General features: G+C 35.6%; 1 protein-coding gene, 2 long non-coding RNA genes and 2 other non-coding genes across 10 annotated transcripts in view; 2 read left to right on the forward strand and 3 right to left on the reverse strand.

Annotated features, from left to right (window-relative positions):
- Positions 1-24,591, reverse strand: part of sick (sickie) — a 328,412-nt gene that overhangs the window by 227,590 nt on the left and 76,231 nt on the right. The window lies entirely within an intron of this gene.
- LOC149270005 (uncharacterized) lies at positions 6,930-7,993 on the forward strand. Its single transcript, XR_016268899.1, has 2 exons — positions 6,930-7,767; positions 7,839-7,993. It is a non-coding gene; the product is annotated as an uncharacterized LOC149270005 (long non-coding RNA).
- Positions 8,549-23,400, reverse strand: LOC149270006 (uncharacterized). Of its 5 annotated transcripts, none has more exons than XR_016268894.1 (5): positions 22,938-23,400; positions 18,991-22,616; positions 9,883-18,714; positions 9,267-9,796; positions 8,549-9,142 (listed from the first exon to the last, which is right to left on the reverse strand). It is a non-coding gene; the product is annotated as an uncharacterized LOC149270006 (long non-coding RNA). The 5 variants fall into 5 exon arrangements; XR_016268891.1 differs by having other exon boundaries at positions 9,267-18,714; positions 18,991-19,147; positions 20,246-22,616; positions 22,938-23,396; XR_016268890.1 differs by having other exon boundaries at positions 9,267-18,714; positions 22,938-23,399.
- LOC149270007 (U2 spliceosomal RNA) lies at positions 10,607-10,802 on the reverse strand. The gene has a single exon (XR_016269566.1). It is a non-coding gene; the product is annotated as a U2 spliceosomal RNA (small nuclear RNA).
- LOC149270008 (U5 spliceosomal RNA) lies at positions 11,015-11,131 on the forward strand. The gene has a single exon (XR_016269583.1). It is a non-coding gene; the product is annotated as a U5 spliceosomal RNA (small nuclear RNA).

Genomic DNA, 24,591 nt, shown 5'->3' on the forward strand with positions numbered 1-24,591 from the left:
TCATCCCCGACCCCGACCCCTGGAAAATTCATAGAAATATATATATACATATTACAGGCCTGCATGAATGTAATCATTTCTAGAACCATACTGTACAGTAGTAAAATGTGCCAGAATTGGAGACCATGGTGATTAGCTGCAGCAAACTCGTAAAATATTTTAAGAAGTCAGTTCAACACGATGGAATACGATATTCCACTTATTTAAATCGATTGAGTTGAGCTGGATGGAAGTATCAAACATTCTAATTGAAAAAAATGAAATTTCAAGGATGCAAAATATTAATTTGAGCGACGTACTAGCATTGGCAAGCCTTCTAGCTCCTTTTGAAGATTGCTCAAGGAAACTCGAGGGTAGCAACTACCCAACGCTGCACCTTGTTATTCCGCATATAAATAATTTAACAAAAATATTAACCCTTAGTGATAACGATGTGGAGATCGTAAAAAATGCAAGGCTGCTCTTAAAAAATATTTAGATGAAATAGTTTTTGGCAATTTAAAAAAGTTTCATAAGATAGCCCTATTTTTATTTCCCACAAATAAATTATCGCAATTTACTGAAGTGGAGAAGAAAGAAACTCTCAAAGAACTTGAATCCATTATGATAGAAACTCACCTAAAAACCCAAGCTGAAGAAATAGATATCATCAATCCACCCAACTTAGCAATAGATCCAATTTTCGCCGATTATATCCAACCCATAGAAAACCTAAATATTCATTCCGTTTTGAAAACAGAAATTAGCGCATATGAAAATGTAAATTTGCCTTATAGCCCAGAATTTAATGTTTTGCAATGGTGGAAAAATAACCAACAACAATTTCCACTCCTTTATAAAATTGCATGCAAGCTATTAGCAGTTCCAGCTAGCAGTGCGGCTTCCGATAGAGCATTTTCGGTTGCTAAAAACCTAATTAATAATAAAAGGTGTAAGATAGCTACCACAGATGACAGTGTAAATAAAATAATGTTTCTGCACTCAAATATAGATATTTTATATAATGACACGTTTTTTTAAATAAATTTGTAATAATTAAAAGTATATTGACTATCTTTTTCTTGCATATGAAATTCTGATTTTTGTAATAACAACTCACTGTACAGTAAGTTATCTGAACACCAAAATAGTGTACAGTTAAAGCAGTGTACAATATTTTTTAGTGTACTCACTTCGTACTATACAGTATTAAAATGAGTGAGTACAGCATCTGTTAACATACAATGTTGTACAAATTAATGTTGTACTCATTTTGTACTGTACAGTAAAAAAGTGTGCTCATTTTTTTAATGAATGATTCAATAGCCCTTTTGGATACATCCATGCAGATGTTTAATACATATGTACGCAAAATAGATATACCCGTCGTATTTTTTGAGTGTAGGAGAACAACGGAGGAAATCTAACGGCGATCAACTAGCGCACAGGCTGCATGGTAACAGCAGCAATAACATCGGACAAAAACAACGGCAATACGGACGAGAACAGAGAACAAAGGAGGAAACCTAACGGCGACTAGCTAGCGCGCAGGCTGCATGGCAACAGCAGCAATAGCATCGGACAGTAACAATGACAAACGGACAGCAACAGAAAACGACATATAAAATCAAAACGGGAATCGAGTACAGTCTACACTACGCAACTCGCGACGCACACAGAGCAGCAGAACACTAGTTACAACAACAATGACAAAACGGACGACACCGGCAAGCAACATTGGAAATCTAACGGCGCATCTCTTGCGTCGTCGTTGACGCGTTTGCGATAAAGAGAATAAGAGTAATGCACGCACTCGAAATAATTAAGAGCACAAACTGCACCAAGGAACGCTCACGCAATGCAAACAGCGACGTCACGGCGATCAGAGTTGAAAGCTCTTACGCTGCTAAACGTAAGGCAGGAGCAAAGAACAAAGAGCGCGAAGCGAGATCGAGAGCGAAAGCTCCGCTTAAACATAACGAATGCCAATGCAACGCAATTACATAGCTCGTTCTCAGCGCCTAGACGCAGCAACGTCGCCGCAGGCAGAAGTGAAAGCTCTGAGCAGCAAAGGCTTAGCGCTAATTACCGAAAATCTTCGGACCCACGCAGCAGACGGACGTCAGCGGAAAATAATAACAATTATAATTAAAACTATGGACAGGGACGCGGACAGAGCTCGCCGGGAACTACTAGTGGCCACCGTTAGGATCCGGTGCCGCGGAATCGCGCCGAAGGCTCTGACGCAAGAGACCGTCTGCACACAGATATCTCTACGTGATCCGGCGGGCGTTACGCGAACTGGCTCTGAGCATTATACGCCAGGGCCGCATCGTGGCCGCAATCCGTTTGGCTGCGGGCGCGAACGGGTTGGTGTTGCCTAGTTTCGTGGATAAGCCGCATGGCTGGAGGCAATCTAGGCTAGGGTTAGCTGTCGAGACAACCGGCCATGGCACATAGTGGACCATGGTGGCCATAGTTCTCCCGTTTCTGAGCGTTATACGCCAGAGCGGGACCGTAGTTTGATTTCGTCTTCCAAGTTGTCGAGTTATTCATGTTTTCAAGCTTACAAGTCTCTGGTGGCCCCAATCACGGAAAACTCGGCCATTTCGGCCCGCTATCCACTCTCTTTAATCTGGTCTCGGCAATCTACAAATATTCTTGTAAATGAACCTGGGGAGACTGAGAGTTGTACCGCGGCAGCAAACAAACGTAAATATTGTATTAATACATATGTATGCAATTGCAACAAAATTTTAACAAATTAAAATAATAAAATAATCAAAATAAATAATAATAATAAATAAAATAAATATGTATAGTGAAAGACATTTAAGACGGCTGAAGCAGGAGCAGAAAGAAAAATACACAAACAAATTATATTGTGCTGCGACGTCAGAAAATACTCCAGAAAGGGGAGAAAACAAAAAAAATAATGAAAATGAAGTTCAAATTGACGAAGTTTTAAATGTGACAAACATAAATAATAAAAGCGAAAAAAAGAAATAATAAATGAACAGCTAACTTTGTGGTTCCGAAAGTATAGGCTGACGCGTGACTGCGCGATTGACTTAATTAAAATATTGAAAGAGCAGTTTTCACCAGTCTTACCAAGTTCAGACCCCGTCAAGATTAATAAATATAATTTTTAAAGGTAGCAAATTAATGCAAAAGGAACCTAATAATTATTGTTATATTGAAGGAGATATTCCTGTAGTTATAGTATCAGTAATGGAAGACTCTGTCGAACAGTTTAAAGCAAGGCGATTTATGAACCTCAGAAACTTTTATTCTCAGCCTTTAAACTCCTGAGAAATAGGTATTTACCTAGCAGATGCAGAACCTTCACCATCTGAAGAAATTTTTAAATTAAGTCAATTGACTTGTAAGGCGGTCATTCTCCCTTTTTTGAAAGATAATGCCTTTACTACATCATATTGAAGATTGAGTGGATTGTCATACTTCTTATTCTAAATATTTACGTGCTTTAGAATAATTTAAATTTTAAAAAATGCCGTTCAGTCCGAAAAAAAAGTTAGGCGGATGGACTTTTCTAATAACCGTAAGTGCCTAAATTGTGCTAATTAATTTGAATAAATAGAAACAAATTAAGTATTAAATCGTTTAATTTTCAGATCAAATATCAAGCTGCAATTGCTCACAAACTATTGGGCGCCTTGAACAACTTGTTCTTGAACTAACAGAACAAGTTCGTTCGTCACGTGGTAAGTGTGTCACGATATTTTATTTAAAATTATCTAATATTTTTTTTTCCTTATTTTTCAGCCGAAACGAAAGTGGTTCAGGAAAAACAGGATATTCTTGTGGAGGAAATTAATTCTTTAAGAGGTATAAATATGCATACCTATATATATTTAATTTGAATATATTAAAACTTAGCTGACCAAAAAGTAACACACGAAAAAATCGGGGTCCTTGTGGAAGCTTCCTCCGAGCAGACTGCCACCATAAAAGGACTTACAAAACAGCACAGACAAGGACAACAAGTGGCTAAACAATTTCCTATCCAGAACGTAGAAGCCCTTAAGGAACTAAATACGGAAATTAACAACACAAACCGAGAGCTTTATGTTAGTATAAACACAGTTTCAATTGTTTCTTAAATTCTAATTCATACTTTGTTTATAGATTGATGCGATTAGGATCCATATTATGGCTGGGGGAATTTCGAAAAACCTAAAGAATATTATGGCTAATCCGGTTGTGTTAGCATACAATGTAGATGGCGTTCAAGGCAAAGCTGCCTTAAAAAAAGAGAGGGCTTTCTATGACGTTTTAATTGGTAAGTATTATTTAATTCATTGCCGGTTTAATTACAAATTTAATCTTCACATTTGTTCCCTAGATGCAATAAATCTGGTTGATGGCAATGGATTGGCCGAAGAGGAACTGAGAAAGGCCATGCAGCTGCAGAAAAAGTGTTTTTTTAATTCATGCGTCAACAAAAAAAAAAAAAAACAAAAAAAAAAAAAACTGAAAATGAAATTATATAAATTAATGTACTATAGAAAAATATAATATTTAAAAAAAAAAAAAAAAAATTATAAATATTTCAAACTTTTTCATTCTTTTACCACCCATTTCATGGGTACCCATGTAACTGGCCCTGGCATGGGTACCCATGTAACTAGCCCTTTCATGGGTACTCACATCACCACCCCTGGCATGGGTACCCATGTAACTAGCCCTTTTATGGTGACCCAATTCACTAGTTCGCGGTAAACGATGTGGTGGCGATTGACCCTTTTTACGGACATTTCATACAAAAAACGAAATGATGAAATGCATTGCTTTGGGTCTGCAAAGTAAGTAATGGTGGTACCCTAGTAAGTAGTGATTTCACCAGCTACGAACCAGTTACCAGTACTAGAGGGGTGCTTGACTTAAATAAGTTTGCAAACGATAAGGAGCAAGGATGCCGAAAGAAGTTTATAAGCAAAAAGTTAGAGATGTCTGGCTGCAAAGCAGCGAAAGAGTGATTGAGAAAAGATCCCACAGACACAACTCGGGCGTATTGCAGCTATTGTAAGTGCAGCATTACTGCAAAGTTGAGCGATTTACGTGCACACCTCTGAAACGAGGTGCTGATGTACCGGGATTCTGGCGGGAACTGCCGGTTTATGAATTGGCTTCAGTAGCTTTGGAGTTGCTATCATTGCCGTTGTCTAATGTCGAAGTGGAGCGGGTCTTTAGCCAAGTGAATTTCGTTAAAAGTAAAACTACAAATCGAATCAACGTTGATACGTTAAACGCTATTTTAAGGATAAGGTCGATATTTGGACATATTTTTAAGTTATAAATTAATACATTTAATTTTTTAGATATGGACTGCAGCGACATAACAACAGGACAATATCCTAGATTTCATTTCATTTTGAGTTATTTTTCTAAATATTGTCTTTGTAGTAACTAATTAAAAATAATTGTTAAAACAAAAGTTTTTTTTTCGAGATTTTTTTACTGAGATTCAGCTTTTTTTGTTTGCTAATCAGGCTTTTTTGCAAAAAAAAAAAAAAAAAAAAACAAGTAAGAAAGCTCTAGTCGAGACTGCTCGACTACGAGATCCCCTGAACCCTTGGAGCAATAGATATTGCAATAACTTTTCGCGTCTTTCAGCTTACACAAGAAACACGCACACACACACGCACGTACGCACACACAGGCATACACACACGCATACAGACACACATACACACACACACGCATACACACACAAACGCATACACACACACATACACACACACATACACAAACACATACACACACATACACAAACATTTACATACATATACACACACAAGCATAAACACGCATGGGCTGCAGTGTGCGCTTACTATGAGAACTTAATTGTTTAATAACTTTTTTTGTGGACGTACGATCTTCATGAAACTTTCAGATTATGATTATAACATGAATATGCATGTAATTGCCAAAGCACAAGTCTCTAGTATTTGAAATACGCGTTTTACAAAAGTGAGGGTGAGGGGGTGAATTTAGAGGTGGGGGGTAAATTTTAACAAAAACCGAAATTGTATAAATTGCATATAAGCATACATTAAAAATTTGGAGACTCTAGCAATAAAGGTGTAGAAGATATAATTTTATAACTGGTTTTCGATAAGGTTTTTCATCGATAAAAAAAGATCGGGATGAGTTATCGAATTTTAATGATAAACTCGATATCCGCGCTGTAATTACGAACATTTTACAAAAAATTTGAAGTCTCTAGCTCTTATATCTTCGGAAATCGACGCGTTCAAACATACGGACAGACGGACAGACGGACAGACAGACAGACGGACAGGGCCAAATCAACTCAGCTCGTCACCCTGATCAAGAATATATATACTTTGTGGGGTCTGCCACGCCTCCTTCTGCCTGTTACATACATTTCAACAAAACCATTATACCCTGATTTCCCATTTTCAATGGGTTCAGGGTATAAAAATAGACGACGCATTAGCTGAATTTGTGGCCGCAAGTATGCAGCCCTTTAGTCTAGTGGATGAGTCTTCATTTAAAAAATTTTGCCAAGTGCTTGATCCACATTACGAATTGCCGTGTAGGAGTACTTTAAAACATATTCAAATGGAGACAAGATATATGTCTATGAAGACCGCATTGTTTGATATTCTTGAATCCATCGAAAATTTGGCCATTACTACCGACTTGTGGACGTCTTTGGCAAATATGTCTTACATAACCGTAACTTGATATTTTATTGATAAAGAGTTCATATTGCGTTCCGCAGTGCTGTCGACGAACACACTTAATGAACAGAAGAATCACACTGCAGAAAATATTGCAGATTCGCTGACAAGCATTTTAAATGAATGGAACCTACTCCATAAAGTGGCGGCAGTTGTCACTGACAATGATGCGACTATGATCAAGATGTGTAAAATTATCGCAAAGAGAAATTTGCCGTGCTTCGCACACACGCTTAATCTAATAGTAAAAGAATGTCTTAAATTAGATAATGTGCACGTAATAGTCGCCAAATGCAAAAAAATTGTTACTTTTGTCAAACAGAGCAATATAACTTATGCTAAGTACAGGGAAGCGCAATTGCCAGAGGCCAAGGTGTACAGCCTTAAACAAGAAGTGCCCACCAGGTGGAATAGCACTTTTGCTATGGTGGAGAGAGTATTGGCCACCAAGGATGCCCTTGCTAAAGTTCTTTTAAACACGGTTAAGGCACCGCCACCCCTGACTGCAGAGGAGATAGATGTTATGCAGGATCTCGTTCATCTTTTGCAACCATTTGATGTTGCCACAAAAAAATCATGCTCCTCAAATACAGTGACGGCGTCCATAATAATTCCTCTGGTCTGCGAACTCTTGGATAAAATGGAATCTTTCAAAAACACGCTTCTAACGGAGGAAGGTCTACAAATGCGTGATCTTTTCGTGGACAAAATAAACGCAAGGCTCCTGGACTATGAGTACCGCACACCAACGAGATTGGGAACACTGCTGGATCCAAGGTTCAAAAGAGAAGGATTTTCGTCACCATTCCACACGAAAGAGGCTATGAAATTGTTGGAAAATGAGCTAACACTTTTAAATAAAGATTTGCAGCTGCCAAGAGAGATCTCTCCAAAACCGAATGAGGCAGCCGAACCCAGCCAACCATTTTTTAAAAGAGTAAAAAGAAATATAGAGCAAAAAATTCAAAACGACAGAGCTGACTCCATAGTTCACATCCGGAATTATTATACAAATCGTAATCTTGACGAAAATCAGGATCCCCTAATGTATTGGAAGGTAGTTATTGCGCAAATATATTTGACTATATTAATAAATATAAATTTTCGGTAACGATATAATTTTTTCAGAACGCCAACAACGACGTTGCATTTAAAAAAATTACAAAAAAATACCTCTGTATCCCGGCAACATCCGCTGAGAGCGAGAGGATGTTTAGCAAAGCTGGAATGATTGCTAATTCCAGAAGGGCGTCATTAAAACCGGAAACAGTCAACAAACTAACTTTTTTAAATAAAAACCAATGGGTTTTGTCTTAATTTCTTTTTTTTTCAAACTGCCATGGAGGCAATTGTTTTTGTTATTATTATAATATAATTTTAAGGAGCATAGTGAATTTAAGCTTTAATGAATTGCTGTTTTAGGTTTAAGTTCATGAAAAATAATTTGTTATACGACTTTGTTCGGTTGAATAAATTTGCTTTTGTGTGATGCTGTTGCTTTTATTTTAATCTTGAAATGGTTGCCATTTTATCCATTAAGAAGTCATAATTAATATAAATATTATAATAGATTCTAAGCAAGAAAATTAACATTTAAAAGAAGTGTTCGATATATCGTTTTTATCGATCTTTTTCTCTGAAAATATCGTGAATATCGATATTACGGAATATCGATTATTTTGCAGCACTAGGCGGTACTGCAGTACTGTGCCAACCCGCGACAGAGGTGGAGCAAGCCCATTGCACTCCGTCTGATTCTTTAAATATAAACGACTAGCTGGCCCGGCAAACGTTGCATTGCCCTCTATATTATTTCTAGGTAAAAAATTGTTGAAAGCTATGTTGTTCAGGCTGGGATACACTGATAAATTTATTAATCGGATTTTCATTCAAGCACCTTGTTGTAAACGAAATTCTTCGTTTTTTGGTCGGGTGCAAGAACAAATAATGCGGATCGTTTGCCAACACGTGAGCATGCCACGTACAATTGACCATGAGAAAAACACGCATTTTCTAGATTGAGGCCACAAATAGTCAAAGATTGGCCCTGTGACTTGTTGATCGTCATGGCGAAGGCAAGACGAAGCGGGAATTGAATTCGTTTAAATTCAAAGGTCATATCTGTTGAGCTCATCGGAATCCTAGGAATAAGAACTTCCTCATCTTTAAATTTTCCTTTGAGTATCAACGCGTGAATCACATTGCTCATCAGTTTTCTTATCACCAAACGCGTTCCATTGCACAGTTTTGGTTGGTTTAAATTTCTAAGCATGCAAATCATGGAGAATTGCTCTTTTCATAGCTGTGTTCATTTCTTGACGCCGGTCAAGTTGTTCTTCCATATTGCCCATGAAGTATATTTGCAAGAATTTTTGCTGTGCATCTTCAATAGGTTGCAATGATCCAATGCGATGGCAAATCTGGCCTTGAATCTTTAAATTCAAAGCCATAGTTATAGTTATATTTACAAACACTATTTACAGAAATCTAACAAACTACATTATTCAAAATTTTTTTTTGGCAGTCATAGAAAATAAAATTTTTAACGTAAATTACCTTAAATATCCGTCTCCAATATTTTCCGCCCCAAATTATGTCATTTGGAAACAGGCATTGTATTTTTGAGTGTTCGCTAGAAAATGTCGTGATTCTAGTGTTTCGCCATAAAGCAGGGAACGCAATGGCTATGGTGACCGCTAATGGCAATGTCACTTTACCACTAAGGCAGCACAAACCGGGCGTTTCACCAGCAAACTTCAATGCGCCACAATGCTAGCAAACAACGTCCATTGGACCAATGCAAACTAAACGATTCAAGCTGTAATCAATGGTGCAATCATATCGAAACGCTGCTCGATTCAAATCAATCCTTGAACCATTTCTTATTGCCATTTCACGGGCTGCCTCTCTTTGAGAAGCACGAATTAAGGCCCTTCTTCCCTGGGTACTAACGCGGAGCCTTTCTCGGGCGATTTCTCGCTCTTCGTCAGATAATTGACTCGCGCTATTCCGTTGCCTAATTGCATTATGGGTCCGCCGGGAAAGATTAGATCTTCTAGGACGCGGCATTTTTATTAATAGTAATACTGCCCTCGCACAAAACCATATAAAACAATCGAGAAATATAAATATAAATAATTTACACAAATTTATGTTTGAGACAAACAAATACCTGAACTTTCGAGATATTTAGCTTTTGTAAAAGTCCAAAAATACAATTTTTAATAATTAACTTTTTTTTTTTTTAATTTCGAATTTTGAATTTTGAATTTTTTATTTATTTTTGATTGTTAGGTTTTAATCTTTTGATTTTTTTTTTTAATTTTTGCAGATTTTTGATTTGAAATATTTATAAAGTTTAAAAGTCCGAAAATATAAAAAGCCAAAAATACACTTTTTAATAATTACCTTTTTTTTTTTTTTAATTTCGAATTTTTAATTTTTTATTTATTTTTTGAACAGTCAGGTTTTAATCTTTTGATTTTTTGCAGATTTTTGATTTGAAATATTTTTCCTTTTGATTTGAAAATTTTTTTTTTTTTTTTTTTTTTTTTTTTTTTTTTTGAATAGTCAGGTCTGCTCGAGGTCAGGAGACTGACTACATTTGTTTATTTACTTCTACACTATTGTCAAAACTGTCACTGTTACCAAGCCTACTGGGTATAAAAAAAAATTTGAACATTTGGGGAAAAAACCGCGTTTTTCAAGTATTCGGCAAATTTTTTCAGTATTTTTAAGACCCTATACTAAACTCGTTGCGGAGACAAATCCAACAAATCAAAAACCATGAAAATTGGTTCAGCCCAAATCAAGTTATAAGCAGTCTTCACTTTTACACAACTTTCTTTTATAAATATAGATTTGTGACTCCGTAAATAAGAGATTGAATGTATTATTAAAATTGGGCCGAAATCCCGGCGGTACTGCAATACCGGGCCAACCCGTGACAGAGGTGGAGCAAGCCCCTAGCACTCCGTCTGATTCCAAAAATCAGTTTAACATTTGTTGTTCTCCAATGGAGAAACTATCAGATGTTAAGCTGATAAGAACAGATACTACACTTTGATCTTAGCCATAAGGCCGAGAAGCGATAACTCTTCACAGTCAAGTACTCAGTACTCTATTGAGCTACAGCTAAAATCAGTTGAGAATTCTAAATGAATTTACCTTGCACACCATTCAAATCCCTATGTGGCACTTTATGTGGCATACTTTAGGGGTTGCTCAGGTAAAGTAGGTTTCTTGTAATTCTCAATTGGTTAACTCGAAGGCAAGGTAGAGTCAGGTAGTTAGCTTGCATTTATTTACTCTGGCTTCTCTTCAGTTGTCGAATAAATCTTTCGCCTTTTACTAAAGATTTCCGTGGAGAGGAGCACTCTAATGAGTCTAAATTGAATTTTTAGTAGTGCCTGGCAGCATTGGTTGCCGGGCCGCAAAGAAATACGAAATGTAATAAAGCATAAAAAATAATGAAAGATTATTTATATTTTTAGATGTAAGCAATTTCTTAATAAGAAAAAAAAAATTCCTTTTTAAGTAGTACAACAAAAATTTCAGCACACTCATTTGTTTCCGAATATTTGGGTGATTCGATACTTATGCAGTAACCATTTTAATAGAGCAACGATCTATCCGCCCGACCGAACTATCGATTATTCAAAATAAACAATCGTCGGATATCGATGGCGTCCACTATCCATACATCAGAGAACTGCAACAAAACAAAACAAAAATTGAAGCATACAATGTGTGTGTGTGTTGTTGTTTTAGTGAACAAAAAAGCAATATTTAAATAAAAAATATATTTTTTTATATTCATTAAATATATTAAATAAACATTATAATACTTCATTTAATTAACAAACTAAATATATTAAAGCTTAACATAAGAGAAATATAAACATTATATCGCAAATAACAAAATATTCTGTTTTTTTTTTTTTTTCAGTCAAGTTTAAAATAAAAATTAAATTACAAATTATTGTTTTTAAAAAAAGAGTGTAAGAAGAGCAAATTGTCTACCGTTTTTGGACCTAATCTATTTATTTTTTCTGTTATTATGTTGCCCGCTAAAGAAAATACTCTTTCAGCTGCTGCACTACTTGAAGGTATTGCAAGAAGTTGCAATGCTAACTTAGATAATAACGGATAGCAATTTTCTTTGGTTTTCCACCACTCAATGGGTTCGAAATCCTCAGTTAAAGTTACTCTTTCACCAGAATAACTTTCAAATTCTTCTGGGGGCGATTTTAAATTGTTATTGGCCTGAGCTACCAGTTGGGAGAAGAAAAAAGTTGTTTTTGGCACAAACATATCTCTTTTAGGAATCTTCGCTTCAAGTGGACAATTTGGACTGGCTGGATTTGATTCTAATGTACAAGAATTATTTTGCGAAGGTTGATTTGAAAAACGAACATAATTGTACATTTGTTCAATGCAAAAGTTTTTAATTTCTAATAATTCTTCATGTTCCATTTTTGCTGCTGGAGGATATAAAAAAAAGCCGCCTTGTGCCAAATACTTAAATTTTCTTTCCAAATCGTGTTCACATTTACTAATATTCTTGATTTAAGAACAGATATCGACGAAACATCTTCAGCATTTGGCTCACAAAGAAGCTTTATTTTGGCTATTGAGGGTAAAACATAGCACAATGAAGGAGAGCTACACGTTTGTAATTCCTTAAATATTCTCTCAAAATCTTCAAGAAGTAATAATATTATTTTTAAAGTGGATTTATTTACGACTATAAGTTTTTGACCTCCCTCTGTCTCACTTAATATATTATTAATTGTTGACCAGTTATTTACTATTGAATTGACCATATTGTAATTGGAATTCCATCGAGTAGGGCATGGGCTTTTTAATGTTGTGCTTAACTTGTGCTGCAAACTTGCTTTTTATACCCTGAACCCATTGAAAATGGGAAATCAGGGTATAATGGTTTTGTGAAAAAGTATGTAACAAGCAGAAGGAGGCGTGGCAGACCCCACAAAGTATATATATTCTTGATCAGCGTGACGAGCTGAGTCGATATAGCCCTGTCCGTCTGTCCGTCTGTCCGTCCGTCCGTCCGTCCGTATGAGTGCGTCGATCTCAGAAGTTACAAGAGCTAAAGAGCTGAAATTTGGCATGCATACTCGTGAGTACCATACGCAGTACGAGTTTGCTTTATTTTTTCGATAAATCGTCCGATAACTTTTTTATCGAGAATAATCGAAAAATTGATTTTGTTTTTTTGGCCTAATTTGAACATTTTTAGACCTGGAGTCTTCAAATTTGCGTTGTATAAAAAGTTAATCGGTACAAAGATTTTGTAATTTACAGATTTTGGATACCACGCCCCCTTCACCCCCAATTTGTAAAAGACGCATTTCAAGTACTAGAGACTTGGGCTTTGGAATGTACACACATATTCGCCATATGATTACGCCCTAAAAGTTTTATTAAGATCGTATGTCTACAAAAGAAGGTATTCAACAAATAAATTCTCATAATATTGCCCACACTGCAGCGCAGCCCAAGCGCAGTCGCTGCTTACTGCGCAGTTAGCAGAGCGTGCGTGCGTGTGGATGCATGTGTATGTATGTGTGCATAAAAGAAGTGCAGAATGATTAGAATATCAGCTTGGAGGGTTCAGGGTATCTCCTAGTCGAGCAGTCTCGACTGGAGCGTTCTTACTTGTTTTAATTTTAATTTCCTCAGATGTCATTTCGATGCCAAAATCAAACACGAAGTAAACTAGGAAGCTAAGAAAGGAGCTAAAGCAAAATCAAAACAACCGTTACTTTGACACTTACACCATGGTGCCTGTAAAACACTTGGGTGTCATACATGTGTTTTGTCTACTTCCCAGTGGCGACGACCTGAATGAGGTTGGTCGAAATAATGCATGAAATACGAGACGTAAGTAATGCATTACCTATGAGATTTTTTTTCAGCGCATTTGTAATGGGCAAAATAAAAACGACTACTCGTACGAAAGAATCGAGCTGTTGTCAACTTCGGTTTTGTATGCCCCTTCCCCTCTGATCAACAAACGATTTTCGTCGTTCGTTGCGTCTGTCGAATTTCGTTTTCAATTTTACCGATTTGCGTGTGGCACGCGTTCTTCTTTCGTTTGGTTTTTTGTCTATGCCTATTCCTTTTGTGTGTATAGTGTTAATGTGCGTAAATACAAGTGCATAATTGCATATGTGTGATGACTTCTGATTTCGTTTTACCCGCCGCGTCGCGTCACTTTTCTGATTTTCTTGTGCTGTGTGGACGTTAAGGAAAGTATTTCGCAGTAAGTTAAACAAAAATATTTGTAAAATTGGCTTGTTGCATTACAATTAATAATTTTAATAGTAATTGTACGGAATTAAGTGTACACATACATTGTACATTGCAATTCTGGCTATTTATTTGCCAGCAATTATTTCACGGTCAAACGTTTATGACCACGTGCAATATACGCGCATATATATATGTAAATACATATGCATGTAATTATATGCATATATATTAATTAAAAGACTTGCAATCAAGCCAATTTTAACAATATTTTATACAATAAATAAATAAATTTATATAATATATATATTATATTATATTATATATATATACATATATTATATTATATATAAACATATAAGTTAAGCGCACCCACACTAGAGTACTAGTGATTGGGGACGCTGTGTTGGGTTCTTGTGAATATATAACAACTTGGTGTTCGATGAAATAATATATTTGATATAATTTGGAACAATAGGTCTGAACTGTGTCTGGTCCGAATATAAACTGAACTAAATCAGGTATACTGATCAGGTTCTCCCCTTGAATGTCCGATTGAACGCTCCAGCCTCCCTAGACTGTCCCTAGTCTTAACTCCTCCCCGTCTAAATATCTGTGTCCCGCAGATCAATCCTCAAGCCAATGATAGTTACGATCACAGGATCCAGGATCACAATTCTGGCATCTGCCCGTCACCATGAATATTCGAAACTAGGAGACATACCATTAGCATCTTGGATATCCACGAATATTCCAACTAGGAAGGATATACACGTGTAAAATGCTGTGGGTGCTGTGAAGTGATTATTAATTAAATGAGTATTTTCCCTCTTCTTTTTTATTTTCTTAAGTGTGACTTATGAAAAATTTTTCCAGTTTTTGTTTTGATTGTCACATTGCGATTTTCCTTTACTTTATCTTTTGTAAATCTTGTTTTATCCTTAGTCTTAATTTGATTATTTCTTACATATACTTCATCTCCTTCATTATATTGTATTGGTGTAGTTCTCTTTTTATTTTTCCAATTATTTGATTGTTTCTGCCTGTATTTAATTAAACCTCTTATATCATGTACCAATTGTGTAAAATTTGTCAATCCTTGATAATTTATCCTTGAAGTTCTGTTGAAGAATATATCTGTTGGTTTTTGTTTTGTAACAGAATGTACAGTGTTATTGTATCGATCTACCGAAATATTTACTAATTCCTTAAAGGAGTATTTTGAATTTTGTTGCTTTAAGCATCTAAATATTTCCAAAAAGGTTGAATGAAATCGCCCAATTTGTCCATTGACCTCACTTTTTTGTGTTGGAGTATTATACACCTGAATATCAAGAGAAGCCAAATAATTCAAAACAATACGAGTCTGAAGTGCCTTTTCATTATCTGTGACTATCATTCTGGGAACTGTGAAGTAATGAAGCACTTCAGACAACTTACTTAGCACATCTTCCTCAGACTTAGTTTGTATATGAAACAGTTTCGCAAATTTCGAAAATTTATCGATACAACTCATAAATTTCTCTCCCTGTAATGTGAAGATATCCACATGTATTATTTCACACGGATATGTTGGTACTGGTGTTGATTGTAGAAATGGTTTGTTTGGATGTCTATCATATTTTTGTGTTTTACAAATTTCACAGGATGATATCCACGATTTGATTCGATAACTCATTTTGATAAAATAATATTTTTCCAAAATCTGTATTTTAACTTCTTTTGCACAACGGTGTGCTCTATTATGCTCTGTTTCAATTATTTTTAATATTTGCTCCTCATCAACAACATCAATTATTAAGCGTTGTGTCATTCGTATTTTATAACACCCGAATAATTCTAAATAACACGATTGGAGATGCTCTATGAATTCTTCGGGAATCTTAATTCCATTTATAACTGTTCGTTTCATATAGTTTCTCAGTGCGTTTGAAATACTACTTATGACATCCTTTGTTATTGGAATTTTATGTCGACTATATCCGATTTGTGGAGTCTCGTACTTATAACTGATTATATGTTTATCGAATATTAATTGATTTCGGAAAACATTGATTGGCACTTCCACATAAGGTATTAAATTTAAAGCATTTTGTAAAGCACTGTATACTGTGGAGGGTGAATCATTTATCAGCGCATTAATTTGTAATGGAATTCTCGACAGAACATCGGCAACTACATTTGATTTTCCTGGCTTATAAAAAAGCTCACAATTATACTCCTCAATTCTCGACTTCCAACGTTTCAGCTTGGCATTATAATTTCTATTTCCACAAGCGAAAGTTAACGGTTGATGGTCCGTGTACACCCTAATTAATTTTGCTCCATACAGATAAGATCGTAAATTATCCAATGCCCAAATAATTGCAAGCATCTCTTTTTCATTTCATTCTACTTGCGAGCATAAGAACTGTGTCTTTTCCAGATTAACTTGAAGTTTTGCTTCTCTAAGTCTCATAAAAATGGCTCTGAGGTTTTGCCAATGCGTTTCATAATCCTTGCTGAAGATTATTATATCATCAATGTAAACGTAACAAATTTTACCAATATATGGCCTTAACACATCATCAATCATCCTTTGAAAAATTGCAGGTGCGTTTTTTAACCCAAATGGAAGACGAAGGAATTCATATTTTCCATTTAGTGTTGAAAACGCCGTCTTGACTGATGAAAGCCCGAAGTTAAATCGAGAGTTGTAAAAAATTTTGATCTTCCTAGGCTAGCCAATGTTGAAGTGATATCAGGTATTGGATACGTGTCTGCGATTGTCACAGCATTAAGACGCTTGAAGTCTATCACCATTCGATACTGTTTTTCACCATTTGGTTTTGGTTTTTTTGGAACTATCCATATTGGAGAATTATAAGGGCTTTTTGATGGTTTGATTATTCCATTTTTTAACAGGTCCCCAATTTGCCTTTCAACCTCCTCTCGCATACTAGCTGGATATGGATAAATTTTGGAATATATTGGTTCTTTAGTGGATGTTCGAATTTCTGCTCTGAACGTAGTTTCAACTGCCCTTTCGGTTGAAAGTGGTCCAAAGATATCCGAGTATTCATTTATTATTGACTTTAAAATCTGTTTGATTTCCTCAGAATGTTCAATATTAAGTAATGCATTGACATTTAATGATTGTTTAGCAAAGAGAGGTATTTTTATCCCCGGTGCTATTATAAGTTCATCCCGTTCCCTATCAATTATAGCTTTCAGATTCTTTAGAGTATCGTCACCTATAATTCCATCAAAACTTTGTAACCCCGGGAGTACATAAAAGGTGATTAGAATATCATTCCCCATCGAAGCAAAGAACGAACCAACAAGTTTATGTTTAATAAGAATGTTTCCTCCTGCTGATTGCACTTGAAATGGTTTCTCAAGTGTTATGCAACCATCTGCTAATTTTGAACTTATGAAATTTTTGTTTGTTCCTGTATCAACTAAAAATTCTAAATCTGCCCCATCCTTTGTGTCATATTTTATATACGGTACGCTGGAGAGGCTTCGGTCATAAAATTCACTTTACCTACATTGTTCTCAGTCATGAATTCATCACGTTCGAATGACTCAACAGATTGAAGACAATTTTCTGGAGTCTCCGTACTTTCCTCACAATTAACTGTACTGTAATCGACTTCATCCAGTTCCAATTCTGGTTCCACCACAGTGTCTATATGGTTCACCCTTTGTACCTTAGAGAATGGATTCACTGTGTCATTCAGGCTTCGTTTCACAGCTCCATTTCTCTTTATATTATCTAAACTTGAATGACGATACTGATCATTATGATTTGTTTCCATCCTAATTGCTGCCCTTGGAGCCGAATACCTTTGTGAATTCATCGGTCGTTCATTTTGAAAGAATTGCCTTGGACCATTGCCACGAGGATGAGCCACGAAGTTTCTTTGTTCATAATCTTTTTTAATTCCACGAAACATATATTTCCCCTGTACACCATTTCTCCTTAACGAAATATTTTGCAAATTCACGCAAATGGCATAAGCTTCCGGTAAATTTTTTGGCTTGCTAACTATTAACATTCTTGGTAAGTCACCGTTTAATCCCCTTATAAATACGTCTAAAGCTCTATTTCTATACGATTCTATTAATGCAGACAATGCCACGACTGGTTGTTCGCTTGCTTTTAAGGCTTGTAAAATTAAAGAAAACTGACTATTCACTTGCTTGTAAAAAGTTTCCATGTCACTGTTGCCTTGAATCATTTGATTTAATTCGTACTCCAAGGTGCGAACATCCCTTTTATCAGCATAATGCAATCGCAAAACTCGCTTCATTTCAGGCCAATCATCATTTTGAACACCGTATGATATCAATGAGATATCAGCATTTCCAATTATTTTTCCACGTATGTGTAAAATTATTGAACGATATAGAGGTCTTTCCTTGATAATATAATAATCTTCAAGTACGGACTCAATTCTGTTTACCCACGAGGCATATTCTGAAGGGTTTCCCTCAAATGTAGGCAGCACTTTGATACAGTCCGGCAATGACGAAATTTCATTTAATTCGAGCTCTGAACGTGGACAGGCCAGTGAGATTTGTTGTTCTTCTATTAATAAAGACTTATTAGTATCCTTATTTTCCAATTTATCCACTTTATTATTCAATTGCTTCAATTCTCCTTTTAGACTTGAAAATTGATCGGCTAACACCGTTATTGCCGCGCTTAACCCTTGCAATGTTTCATTTATATTTTCCATACTGCCTATGAATTTAAATTATTTATTAGCAAATTAATCTCACTGTAAATGTTATTTTAAACAAGAGCATTTTTTTATGACTTACTCACCCGTTACCTGGTATTTTTTATTCTATTTATTTATATAATTTTTATTATTATTATTATTATTACCTTATTTAGTAAGATTTCTTTTTAGGTTTTTTTATTTTTACGTAAATTTTTCAAAAAAATTTTTCACTTACGGCTTGAGCTCGGTGTACAAGTGAACTAAATAATTTTAATGTCGGAAAACTTACTTACTATTCGACTCGATGCAAGGCCTACTATGTTATCAATTTAATTTTTCGATTTAATTTTTCTACTCTAAATCAGTTTTTTCATTGTTTCCAAGTTACTGCTATTTTCCGTTTCCAATTGAGATAAGAAAATGATATTAATCGTCTTGCGGAATTCCTTGCTGTGGAGATAAAACGTTAGTAATGCTCTAACAGTCTTGTAAACACAATTTTTATACTCATTCACGAAAGTGAATCAGTATATTGGTTTTGTGCAATGTCCGTCTTGCTGTCCGTCCGTCTGTCCGTCTGTCCGTCTGTCCGTCTGTCCGTCCGTCCGTCTGTCCGTCTGTCCGTCTGTCCGTATGAACGCAATCTATTTCGGCGCTATTGAAGCTAGAGACTTGAAATTTGGAACACATACTCGTGTATATCTCCGATTTATAAAGTGTTAAAATTTTCCCGATCCGCCCACTAGGGGCGTGGCAAATCGGAAAATGCATTTTCCGATATACCAGAAATCATGTTTGTTGAAGAGCTAGAAAGCTGAAACTTGGTATGTAGGTCCGCGTTGACCACCCAAGATCACGAGCTATGGCGGATATATCTACCCCCATTGGGGGCGTGGCAAATCGGATAAAACTGTATCTCCTAAAGTTGTAAACCTAGAATGCTGAAATTTTGCACGTCAGCTAATGGTATGATTCTATAAAGTCTGAAGATAAATTATAAGTCTACGCCCGTTGGGGGCGTGGCAAATCGGACCTGAAGATATAGTGATTTTTTAAATTCTCCTATATTTTGGACACTATTGATGGCAGAGACCTCAAATTTTGTATATATACTCGGACTGATCACCCAAGACCAAAAAGTTTTGTCGGATATATGTCCGCCCACAGGGGGCGTGGCAAACCGCAAAAGTTTATATCTCCTAAAGTATAATAGCTAGAAGCTTCAAATTTGGATAGTTGAGTTACTGGTAGCCTCCTCTATCGATTCCCCAAAAATAATTTTTACGCCTCTTTAGGGGCGTGGCATATCGAAAAATACCCTGTAATTTTCACATTTTTTTAGGGTAAGCATTCAAACTTTGCAGTTAGGGTAACGTTATCTCTTTCTAAAAACTGACCAAAAATGAGGTGTCTACGCCCAGTTGGGGCGTGGCAAATCGGAAAAACCTGCATATTCTACAGTATTAGAACGAAACTTAACTACTAAATTGTTGATGGGATGTGAATGAGTATTCCGCAGTCGGTAACGCCCGACTGCAACGTTCTTACTTGTTTTATCACATTTTTTTAACACATTTTTTTTTAAATTGTTGATGTGAATATTTATATTTTGTGAATATATTTCTTTAATATATTATTTCATCGAATTACCAATTGTATTATTACGTGTGTTATTGTTTTGTCTGTTGTAAAATTATTTGAATTATCAATTTCTAAGTATCTTTATATGGCACTGTCTCATTTTCTGGTTTCTCTCTTGCATTTATTGCATTTGCATTTATTTATTTAAATAATTCATATTTGTATATTTGCATATTTGTATATTGCATATTTGTATATTTGCATATTTGTTTGTTGAGACAGGCCGCCTTTTAATTTTGTTATATTGTCAGTGCTTTAAACTTAACTCCTTTTAATTTATACGGAAACCCATCATTCAACACAGGTCGAAATTGTGACGTTTATTTTTTTATCATATTTGTCTTACGGCAAGGATTTGAACCTCGATACGAGAATCAATCTGTACCACCATTTAGCCTGCAAATTTCTTGTATTTCGTTTTAAGGATCGTCTCTACAAGGATTTTGCTACGATTTCTTTTATGTTATAAAATTGTCTAGCTCTTGCTAGAAATTATGTTATTTATTGTATTTTAATGTTATGGCATGGTGTTTCACCCATTACTTTGCAAATCACAGAAGTACCACTTAATTTTGCCAGCAATCGTCCAATCCAGCTTTTAGATTTGAAACAATTTATTTGTACTTGCTTTTTTATAAGTTATTGTTATATTTTGTTATTGACACGTCACCATTTTCCTTTTGTGAAGAATGTGGGTCCCTGTTCGGGCGCCAGTTAAGCGCACCCACACTAGAGTACTAGTGATTGGGGACGCTGTGTTGGGTTCTTGTGAATATATAACTACTTGGTGTTCGATGAAATAATATATTTGATATAATTTGGAACAATAGGTCTGAACTGTGTCTGGTCCGAATATAAACTGAACTAAATCAGGTATACTGATCAGGTTCTCCCCTTGAATGTCCGATTGAACGCTCCAGCCTCCCTAGACTGTCGATAGTCTTAACTTATATACATATATATACTAGCTGGCCCGGCAAACGTTGCATTGCCCTCTATATTATTTCTAGGTAAAAAATTGTTGAAAGCTATGTTGTTCAGGCTGGGATACACTGATAAATTTATTAATCGGATTTTCATTCAAGCACCTTGTTGTAAACGACATTCTTCGTTTTTTGGTCGGGTGCAAGAACAAATAATGCGGATCGTTTGCCAACACGTGAGCATGCCACGTACAATTGACCATGAGAAAAACACGCATTTTCTAGATTGAGGCCACAAATAGTCAAAGATTGGCCCTGTGACTTGTTGATCGTCATGGCGAAGGCAAGACGAAGCGGGAATTGAATTCGTTTAAATTCAAAGGTCATATCTGTTGAGCTCATCGGAATCCTAGGAATAAGAACTTCCTCATCTTTAAATTTTCCTTTGAGTATCAACGCGTGAATCACATTGCTCATCAGTTTTCTTATCACCAAACGCGTTCCATTGCACAGTTTTGGTTGGTTTAAATTTCTAAGCATGCAAATCATGGAGAATTGCTCTTTTCATAGCTGTGTTCATTTCTTGACGCCGGTCAAGTTGTTCTTCCATATTGCCCATGAAGTATATTTGCAAGAATTTTTGCTGTGCATCTTCAATAGGTTGCAATGATCCAATGCGATGGCAAATCTGGCCTTGAATCTTTAAATTCAAAGCCATAGTTATAGTTATATTTACAAACACTATTTACAGAAATCTAACAAACTACATTATTCAAAATTTTTTTTTTGGCAGTCATAGAAAATAAAATTTTTAACGTAAATTACCTTAAATATCCGTCTCCAATATTTTCCGCCCCAAATTATGTCATTTGGAAACAGGCATTGTATTTTTGAGTGTTCGCTAGAAAATGTCGTGATTCTAGTGTTTCGCCATAAAGCAGGGAACGCAATGGCTATGGTGACCGCTAATGGCAATGTCACTTTACCACTAAGGCAGCACAAACCGGGCGTTTCACCAGCAAACTTCAATGCGCCACAATGCTAGCAAACAACGTCCATTGGACCAATGCAAACTAAACGATTCAAGCTGTAATCAATGGTGCAATCATATCGAAACGCTGCTCGATTCAAATCAATCCTTGAACCATTTCTTATTGCCATTTCACGGGCTGCCTCTCTTTGAGAAGCACGAATTAAGGCCCTTCTTCCCTGGGTACTAACGCGGAGCCTTTCTCGGGCGATTTCTCGCTCTTCGTCAGATAATTGACTCGCGCTATTCCGTTGCCTAATTGCATTATGGGTCCGCCGGGAAAGATTAGATCTTCTAGGACGCGGCATTTTTATTAATAGTAATACTGCCCTCGCACAAAACCATATAAAACAATCGAGAAATATAAATATAAATAATTTACACAAATTTATGTTTGAGACAAACAAATACCTGAACTTTCGAGATATTTAGCTTTTGTAAAAGTCCAAAAATACAATTTTTAATAATTAACTTTTTTTTTTTAATTTCGAATTTTGAATTTTGAATTTTTTATTTATTTTTGATTGTTAGGTTTTAAACTTTTGATTTTTTTTTTTTAATTTTTGCAGATTTTTGATTTTAAATATTTATAAAGTTTAAAAGTCCGAAAATATAAAAAGCCAAAAATACACTTTTTAATAATTACCTTTTTTTTTTTTTAATTTCGAATTTTTAATTTTTTATTTATTTTTTGAACAGTCAGGTTTTAATCTTTTGATTTTTTGCAGATTTTTGATTTGAAATATTTTTCCTTTTGATTTGAAATTTTTTTTTTTTTTTTTTTTTTTTTTTTTTTTGAATAGTCAGGTCTGCTCGAGGTCAGGAGACCGTAGACTGACTGACTACATTTGTTTATTTACTTCTACACTATTGTCAAAACTGTCACTGTTACCAAGCCTACTGGGTATAAAAAAAATTTGAACATTTGGGGAAAAAACCGCGTTTTTCAAGTATTCGGCAAATTTTTTCAGTATTTTTAAGACCCTATACTAAACTCGTTGCGGAGACAAATCCAACAAATCAAAAACCATGAAAATTGGTTCAGCCCAAATCAAGTTATAAGCAGTCTTCACTTTTACACAACTTTCTTTTATATATATAGATATATATACATATACATAAGCAGCAGTAACGCCAGTGTGCAAACAAGTGAATTATCTTTGCAATATGCCTTCCAAAAGAGGATTAAGTAAGCGCAACATACGCCGACTTATTGCCAGGCAACGAAAGGAAAGTAATGTGTTAGTCGATGAGGTAAATAGTGTAGGTAGCTCTAGCAATGCAAATGAAGATGACATTTTGGAAGATGTTGCCATGCCCATGCCTGAAGAAAATAGCCAGCAAGACGATAGTGAAAGATTAAGCTTAGCAGACCAACTTCGGGATTGGTATATTAAGTTCAGCCCACCTAGAAGCTGTGTTCGTGCCCTTTTGAAAATTTTGGTCGGTTCGGGAATCGATGTTCCTGGCTCTGTGGATTGTTTAGTTAACCGTCCAGAGAAACCTGTTTTAAGAACTGTAGCTCCGGGAAACTATCTACATCTAGGCATCGAGAACTATGTAAAAACAAATAGGCACATTTTTGAGCAATATCCAAATCTTGAAATGGATGTTGGCATTGACGGCCTGCCTCTTTTTAAAAGTTCTCGCATGGGACTTTGGCCAATATTAGGACATTTCTCAAATGTTGAAGACAGTGAAGTTTTTATGATTGGAACATTTGTAGGAAATCAGAAACCTGCTAATCCAAATGTCTTCTTAAATGATTTTGCTCAGTAGTTGCAACGCATAGAGTTAGACGGCATAAAGGTAGGAACGACTAAAGTTAAAGTTAAATGCAAATCATTTATATGCGATGCCCCCGCTAAAGCATTTATATGTGGGTTAAAAGGTCATTCATCCTTCAATGGATGTATGAAATGCACGCAAGTAGGCACTCGAATAGGAAATTTTATAGCATATTCTACAAGCAGAGGTGTTAAAATAACTGACAGTGACTACACGTCAAGGAAATATGTTGATCATCACAAAAACTATTTCCTTTCAAACGAAATGGTTTTAGAGAAACTTGGAATCGGTATGATTACACAGTTTCCTTTAGATGCAATGCATCTAATAGACTTAGGGGTTACAAAAAAAAATTTAAAATTAATTTACAATAATTCAGTCAAAGACTGCAAATTTTCCAGTGAAAATAAAATAGAAATCAATAGACGCAGCCTTTCTATAGCATCTTTTATTCCGTCCGAGTTCCACAGAAAACCCCGAAGTATTGAAGAATTAAGCATGTGGAAAGCTAC

This window comes from Drosophila arizonae, chromosome 3, assembly GCF_054131065.1.
Source record: "Drosophila arizonae isolate 15081-1271.41 chromosome 3, UAZ_ARI_1.0, whole genome shotgun sequence".
Lineage (NCBI taxonomy): Eukaryota > Metazoa > Arthropoda > Insecta > Diptera > Drosophilidae > Drosophila > Drosophila arizonae.